The following is a 9,115-nucleotide window of genomic DNA, read 5'->3' on the forward strand; positions in this document are numbered from 1 at the left end:
TGTCATCAAAGCAGAAGCCACTGTAATTCTGGAACTCAGGTCGCCACACCCTCAACCAGTGTAATGAAAACTCTGCATTCTGAGCTGCAGCATGCCCTTTACTTGATAATACTGCACCAGGGATGGTGTATTAGTTAGGGTTCTCTAGAGAAACAGAATCAACAGGAAATACTCATAAATATAAAATTTATAAAAGTGTCTCACGTGACTGTGGGAACGCAGAGTCCAAAATCCACAGGGCAGGCTGTGAAGTCAACGATTCCGATGGAGGGTCTGGACAAACTCCACAAGAGAGGTTCCCCCACTAAAGCAGGAAGAGAGCCTGTCTCTTCTGAATCCTACTTAAAAGGCTTAAGTGATTAGATTGAGCATCACTCATTAAAGAAGACACTGCCCTTGGCTGATTACAAATGGAATCAGCTGTGGATGCAGCTGACGTGATCATGATTTAATTGTATGAAATATCCTCATCACAACAGACAGGCCAGCACTTGCCTAACCAGATAAACAGGTACCACCACTTGGCCAAGGTGACACATGAACCTGACCATGACAGAAGGGAACCAGTAACTAGAACAGTACTTAGAGCGTGCCTCTCAGGGGTAGTCGGACAGACCTCATGAATATTCCACCAGGCTTTAGGGGAGCCTAGAAAAACACCCATCTTGCTGAGGAGTTCACCTGCCTGGTGCCTGGAATGCTCTAGACTGAGCCTTTCTCTTGGACAGGGCTGGATATGCACAGAATCACCAGGACTTTCTATCATTCGCTTCAACCCTTGCTTATAAGTATAGTTTCTCTCCTTTTCCTTAGTTATTTTAAGAGTGGCTGATTCCTGACCATTTTAATTGTACAAATGAGTGGCTCTGAAAACTCTTGTCTTCATAAGGATTTCGTTCGTGCTTTTATTACTTCTTTCTCCCGCATCACCCATTTCTCTCTCTTCTGTATCATTTCCATCAGCATAATACTATGTTCTAGTGGCTGCAACTTTAAAAACTGCAAAATAAAAATTTGTCCCTTGACCCTACTATTCTCCTGTAGCTTCGGCTTCATTTCCCTACTCCTTCTGAGCATAGTTTCTTGAAAGTGTTGTCTGTAGCTCCTGCCTCCTCTTCCTCATTCCCCCATCCCATGACACAATACAGAGTCCAGTTTTACAGGTTTGGAAAAGTTCATATTGACAATGTTATGGGTTGACATAATTTAGTGACACTGACTGACCAACAGAGCTTTCAGTGAAAGAAGAAAGATCTGAAAAGCCAATTAATTGAATTTGCAGTAAAATTTACAACCATAAGATAGTTGGGTCACTTACATTAGCCTGCCACGGGCATTCTCAGCCTGTAAGCAAAGTGCCTGGGAAGTCAAATTATATTCAGAAAGTTTCTTGGCTCGCATGGAAGCAGTCCCCACAGTATGAGGAGCTGACTAGAGGACTGAAAGGCTTGTTGATAAGCTGCTTTGAAAGCCTGATGCATCTGTCTCTGTATTAGAAACATGCCTGCCAGGTTGAGCCTTATGCTCTGCCTTAAAGAATTCGTGGTTATGGGAAGCCAATCTCTGATAGACATTCCTTGCCTCTTGGACTCTCCTTTTTCAATGTTTCTTCTATGCTTGACAGTTCTCCTTTTGATCAACACATCCTTTTTCTTTTTCTGAATCCCATTTCCAATTATTTTCTATTCTTTTACTATACAAATCATATGTGAATACATTTTGTTGTAAAAGATTCAAACCAAAAAAGTATATATAGAGAAAAAAACAAGGAAGTTCTTTGTGGCAGACGTCTACACCTACTGGTCCTGTCCCGCTTTCAGTAGGGCACCTTGTTAAATGTACTGGAACATGTAAATGAAGGAAAAGAACAAGAACTCAAAGTGATCATTTCTGAGAGAGAGGTTTGTGGGTGATTTTCACTTTCTTCTTTATATTTTCTGTATTAAACATTTTTTTTTTCATGGTCAGGCACCAAAAATTGAACCCAGGTCTCTGGCATGGCAGGCCAGAACTCTGCCACTGAGCTACTGTTGCCACCCTGTATTAAACATTTCTTTTTAAAAGTAACCATATATTACTTCTACAATAAAAAAAGTTTTTTTAGTTAAAAAAAAAAAAAAGAGAGAGAGCATGGCCTTTGGGATCTGGCAGCCATAGGTGTAAATTCTCATTTTAGTCCTTTCCCTTTCTGAGAGAAGGACGGCATACAAGCTGCTTTACCTCCTTGAACTTCAGTTTCCTCATCTGTAAAGAATGGAAGTTGCATCATGTACTTTACAAGTTGTTATGAATGCAGGGTGTGAAAGCACCTGACACATGATTGTTACTCACCAACTAAATTTCTTTCCGGTGGGAAGAAAATGGTGTTACCCATGGGCCCTCTTTCAGATCCTTTCTAAATTTAAATGTGAAAAGTTTCAGAGCCACAAAGACTTTATGAATATTCTGTGTATGCAGATATGTGGGCCTGTGAAAGAAGAAAAGGGAAGGAAGGAGTATAAGAATAAAACTTCTAAATGGAGAGTGAGGGCACCTATTTTCTTCCCTGCACCCTTTGAGGCCTGGACTTTCTCAACTAAAGATCCCAAAGTCAGGTTTCCTCGTTTTCCTTAATGAGTTTCAGTCATAATAGCTGCGTTTCTCCAAAGAGGCTATTTCTGCCTGTGTTAATGCTGCTGTTCTAGTAAATACAGATCAAAATACAGTATGGAAAGAGTTGTTCGTATATTTAAAAATTAATAACTTGATGAGTATACATAGATCTTGTACCATTGGCACAACTGGTTCCATCATCAGGGTGACAAGCTGGGAAGGGTGAGGCAGAGGGGGGCTGGAAGAAAGGGGGACAGAGGGAGTACTTGGAAAAGGAGACAGCCCTCCCCCACCTTTGACTTTCTTCTCTGTGGACCACCAGGCCTCACTGTCAGTCAGTTCTGGCATCTTTCCATTACAGTCTTAACAATAGTTGTTTCAACAGATTAAACTCTAGAAACTTGTTGAAATGGCTCCATAGTTGGAGAATATTTCAGAGGAAGGAATGGTGAAACTCCAGTTTTCATCTCCTTCTACAGCTATCTGCTTAGGCAGTCAGAGAAACTACCATGTATCAGGGTCCTACTGTTCAGTAACATGCTCTCCTTGGTGGTTTGCGTGTGCTTTTCAAAGCAAGCCTCCTAGGTGGTTGTTATTATCTCCCTTTTTATAAATGTGGAAGCTGGGGCTGTTTTGGTTTGGTAGCGCTGCTAGAATGCAATATACCAGAAATAGGTTGGCTTTTACCATGTGGATTAATTAATTTACAACTTAGAATTCTTAGGCCATGGCACTGTCCACCTCAAGGCATCAGCAGGACAATACCTGAGCTCTGAAGTCAGGCTGCTGGACCTGTGACACCTCTGTCACCTGGGAAGGCACATGGTCGGTGTCTGCCCGTCCTTCTCTCCTGGGTTTTGTGGCTTTCAGCTTCTGGCTTCAGTGGCTCCCTCGCTCAGCCTCTCTGGTGTTCTTTTTTATGAGCTTCTCCTAATTTCACCTTTCTTATAAAGGACTTCAGTAGAAGGATGAAGACCTACCTTGAATGAGATGGGTTATATCTCAATTGAAATAACCTCATCAAAAGTTCCCACATATAATAGAGGTCTGTCCCCACAGGAATGAATGAAAAGAGCAGGACCTTTTCTGGGTACCTAGAACTTCAACCTATGGCCCAAGAACAGTGAGGTTAGTGACGTCCCTAAAGCTTCACTGTTAGTAGTGGAGCCAGGGTCTGAATCCTGATCTATCACCGAAGTCCCCACTCTTTTCATTACACCTGCTGATCCTCTGACAGGTCATGTCACTTGTTTTAACCGCAGGATAAAGCAAGAGAAAAATAAAATAAAGCATTGGAGTTGGGCTAGCTCAGTGGCTCTTTTTTTTATTTCAATATTTTTATTGAGGAATAGCCACACACATCCAGTCCAACCATATTATATAATCAGTGGCTCCCAGTATCATCACATAGTTGTGTATTCTTCATCATGATCATTTTCAGAACTTTTGCATCACTCCAGAAAAAGAAATAAAAAGAAAAAATAAAAAGAGCTCATACATCCCATATCCCTTACCCCACCCTCTCATTGACCCACAATATTTCAATCTACCCAAATTTTACCTTTTATCTCCATTATTTACTTATTTTTTATCCTTTTTATTATGTTTTTACTCATCTGTCCAATATTTCAATCTACCCAATTTTACCTTTTATCTTCCTCTATTATTTACTTATTTTTTATCCTTTTTATTATGTTTTTACTCATCTGTCCAACATTTCAGTCTACCCAATTTTACCTTTTATCTCCCTCTATTATTTATTTATTTATTGTCCTTTTTATTATGTTTTTACTCATCTGTCCATACCCTGGATAAAAACACAAGGTTTTCACAAATCACACAGTCACACTGTAAAAGCTATATTGTTATATGGTCATCTTCAAGAATCAAGGCTACTGGAACACAGCTCAACCGTTTCAGGTACCTCCCTCCAGCCGCTTGAATACACCATAAAGTAAAAAGGGATATCTATATGATGTGTAAGAATACACTCCAGGATAACCTCTTCACTCTGTTTGAAATCTCTCAGCCACTGAGACTTTATTTTGTTTCACTTCTCTCTTCCGCCTTTTGGTCAAGAAGACTTTCTCAATCCTATGATGCCAAGTTCTGGCAAATCCTTAGAGTTCTCCCCCATGTTGCCAGGGAGATTGACACCCCTGGGAGTTATGTCCCACGTGAAGGGTGGGGCAGTGAGTTCACCTGCCAAGATGGCGTAGAGAGAGAGGCCACATCTGAATGACAAAAGAAGTTCTCTGGAGGTGACTCTTAGACATAATTATCGATAGGCTTAGATTCTCCTTTGCAGAAATAAGCTTCAAGGGGGGAGCCCCAAGATTGAGGGTCCAGCCTATTGAATTGGTTGTCCCCACTGCTTATGAGAATATCAGGGACTCCCCAGATGGACAAGCTGAATATTTTCTTCTTTCTCCCCAGTCTCCCATGGGGACTTTGCAAATACTTTTTTATTCTCTGCCCAAATTACTCTGGGATATATCAGGGCATCAGACTAACCTATACAAACCAACAAGTAGATCAGTGGTTCTTAGCCCCGATGGACTCTTCTAGGAGCTTGGGAAAAAAAAAAAACCACACAGAAGCTCAGGCATTCCATGAAGGATTCTAACTTAGGCCTTGATATACTTTAAAAATTCCCCTCAGGTGATTATGAAGTGTAAGTGGGTTGAGAACCCCTGTTCTCGAACTTGAACATGCATCCAAATCACCTAGGGATTGTGTTAATGCAGATTCTGATTCAGTGGGTCTGGGGAGTGGCCTAAGAAGCTAATTTCTAACAAGCTCCCTCGGGTTGCTGATGCTACTGGTCCATGGACCATACTTGGAGTAGTAAGGGTCAGGATGATTTCTAGGTTTCTGTCTGGTGCTAACATGCTACAATAGTGGAGAATGCAGTTCTAAAGAATAGGAGTTTTGTTCTGTATCCACCAAGCATCCTGCACCCCTAGATCTTGTACATCTTTGTTACAAATTAAGTAGTTAGTGGTCAAAACATGAGAAAGCCAAATAATGATAATGATAGATCATGTGGTGTGGTAGAAAGGGCATGGCCTCTGCCATGGGTTCCAGTCCTAGTTCTGTTACTTACCAGCTGTGTGAGCGTAAGCAGATTACTTAACCCGTCTGAGCTTTAATTTCCTCAACTCTGAAATGGGGATAATGAGTTCCTATCTCATTGGGATATTGCACATAGTAGATGTCCAGTAAATTGCAACGGCTGTTCTTGTGGTGGATTTTGTGAACTGATCTACTCTTGTAATCTGATCCCCTGCCGGTCAAAGGAATCTTGATTTGTGTCATCTTTAAGGATCATCAAACACAAGAGCAGAGTCTGCCTTTGATCTGAATGCCATATGACGCAATGATGTAAGAAATGTCAAGGCACAGAGACTTCTAGCCAGCTTTTCTGTCCTTGCTCAGAGAATTACAGGGTCAGAGAAACACTGTTTCCTCCCTTTTCTGGATTGTTAGGTTATCTCCCCATCTTCCATCCCTGCCTGCTTGGCAACTTCTTAATGGTGTTCGGTAATCAAAGCAGAGAACGCGAACTCTTCAAATGTTGACTTCAATCTATCAGACTAACCTGTTAATAGTAATTTATTCAACCAGATATTAATTGGGTACATAGGTGCCAGGGATACAGAGACGAACAAAAATGTCCTTATCTCTAACATCTCAGTTTACCATGGTGAGGCAGATGTTGAACAAATATAGAATTGCGATTATGGTAAGTGCTATGGAATGTGGAAAAGAACAGGGTGTCATGGAAAAGAACTTTGAAGAACTTATGACACCATCTGATTTTCATTTTGAAAGAGCTTTTTGGTTGCCTATGTATAGGATGAAATGGAGCAGGGCTAGAGGAAGGAGGGAAAGCAGTTGGAGCTCCTACAGTGATTAGGCCAGGTGGTGGCACTGAAGATGGGAAGTTGGTGAAATGGCAAATTGGGAGCAAGTTCCTTTCATTTGCCTGAACTTTGGTAAAACATTGGCTTGTAGTTTAATAGTTTTGTAATTTTTTCCCCTCTTTTACTGCATACAGGAGAGACCACGGCATCTAAACAATTGTGTGGTTTTAGGCCAGTGACTTCCCCTCTTTTCTGTCCCCCTGTAAAATGGTGGTGGTGATGATGGGGTGTTATCTCAATGGGGTCTAAAGTTCTTAAGTGCTCTGTCATTTGGGAACTCAAAGACAAATGAAAAGTATTGACAAATAAGCAAAAAAATGTTAAGCTTCAAATGAGGAGCAGCAGATTTGAAAATACAGAAAATTAGATTTCCCATTCTTTCAGAACTCTTGACTCCCTTTCTTCCAGGCCAGCAAAGGTCAGTGAACTTATAATCATATTTCTTAGCACAGATTGGGTGAATCAGGAAGGATCAAGGCCACAGATTTCCCAAGTCAAGCTACAAAGCAAAACTGGTCTGTATGCCCAGGCACCATTCCAAGCCTTGAACCGTGGGAATCTGAGAGACAGCTGGAGCATGATTCATCTGCCAACACCCGATGGACACACATGGGGTCAAAATTATCTGTGAACTTCTTCAGCAAAGGCTGACTGGAATGCTATACATACCTTAACGTTAAAATTAAATAGCTCCATTGTTTCACAGAAATTAATACTACAGTAAAAGCATTTAACACTGAGGAAACAAACCTTCAAATGTTGCAGGTTAGGCATTTAGGACCAGAGAGGTCGATGAATCAACCCCTGGTCAAACAGCTGATTAGTGGCCCAGCTACTTTGGTCAGTTCCAAGAATATGAAGTTGGGTACTGGAAAAACTTGCTCAGAAAAATTACCTTGGAATGGTATTGAAGGGGAGTTGCATGGTTCTGCTGCTGAAACAGATACACTCAGCCACAGGATTGGCTCTGTTGGTAGAGTTTTGAGGCTATACTCTGGAGATTTCCAACATGGTAGATGCCTCAGTGGCCTGTCCTTTGAAGTTTCCCATAATTCCTACTGGACACTTCATCATGAGAAACAACCCTCTAAGTTCTCTTAATTTTGAGGATTCAGGGAAATCAAGATCAGCTGCTCCTCACAGAAAGGTTAGGAATCACTGATCTCAAGGTAGATTGCTTTTTGTAATTTTTTTTGTTTTGTTGGGCATGGGTAGGCTCCAGGAATCGAACCTGGGTCTCTGGTACAGCAGGTGAGAATTCTGCCACTAAGACACCAGTGCACTGCCCCAGGTAGATTGGTTTTTAAATAAAATTTAAAATACAGAGTAATGGAGATAATAATGTAACATGCACCCAGTTTTGTGACACCTAGAATTAATAATCTTGTAGGAAGTTGTTGAGCTGTTAATTCTAAGAATGGCTCGGGCATCGTAAGACACAGGCTAAATCTACCATCTTGTTTGATCAGCTACATTTTTACCAAATTAGAATAATGAACTAGGACAGGAAAGAGAAAAAAATTCTCATTCTGTTTCTTTTAAAAATGGCAGTTAAGTAGACCATGTGATGAATTTTGACAAATGCCTATTATATTTTAAAAGCAATTTGAACTATTTAGAAGGTATTTCCATTTACATAATCTTTTTTTGCTATTTTTCACTTCCTCTTAAAACAGGGAATAACCTGGGGGCTTTTTTTTTTCTTTTTGGGTGGCAAAAATGTTGCTTCAAGACAGTTATTAAAGATTCAGCTTATAGATATTAGTGACAGATTTAAGAGAGCTGCATAACTTTGGGAAGGAAGTTCAGTGTTGTTCCCTAAAACTTTTCATTTGTCAAGTTCTAGATACATTTGAATTGGTCACAAAGCTGGGATTCTAGAATCAGCCCTGCCACTAACACAGTCTGCCACTGGCCTATCACTTGACCTTTTTGGGCTGAAGATCTAACAGCCTGTGCTTTTGGAATAAATCGATTCCATTATCTCCACCCCCACGGTCTTTTTGTGTGCGTGCATGCTGTATGGCGGGGCCACACTTCATTATTTTTCCATGTGCGTATCCCATTATCGCAACACCATTTGTTGAATTTTTGTTTGTTTGTTTTGGTTATTTGTTTGTTTTTGGGAAGTGCATGGACCAGAAATCCAACCTGGGCCTCCCACATGGCAGGTGGAAATTCTACCACTGAACTACCCTTGCACCCCTCCATGGTCTTTTGTTTGGAACATTTCAGTTTTATGCTGTGACTAATCTGGCCTGATTTCCTCCTTCACCTTTAACAGTACAGGTAAGAGGTGGACACGAAGCACTGTTGACAAGCTAGCCTAGTTTAAGTGCATTGCCAGGGTGCCTTCCATGCTCTGAGTAGCTTGTTTCTGGACCAGCTCTGACCCCAAGAGAGTTGGAATCTACCTGCTCATAGAACCTCGTCCCACCTCCACAGATTCTGCTCTGCACAGGCTTGAATGTAGATTTCATGTTTAAATTGTTGACAAGGGTTGCGGTTTTCATTCATTCAAAATGATGTTATAAGCACCTACTTTTGTTCAGGGCACTGTTTTTCACATTTATTTGAATAGTCTAGAAGCTATTTTA

Source organism: Tamandua tetradactyla, chromosome 5 (assembly GCF_023851605.1).
Source record: "Tamandua tetradactyla isolate mTamTet1 chromosome 5, mTamTet1.pri, whole genome shotgun sequence".
Lineage (NCBI taxonomy): Eukaryota > Metazoa > Chordata > Mammalia > Pilosa > Myrmecophagidae > Tamandua > Tamandua tetradactyla.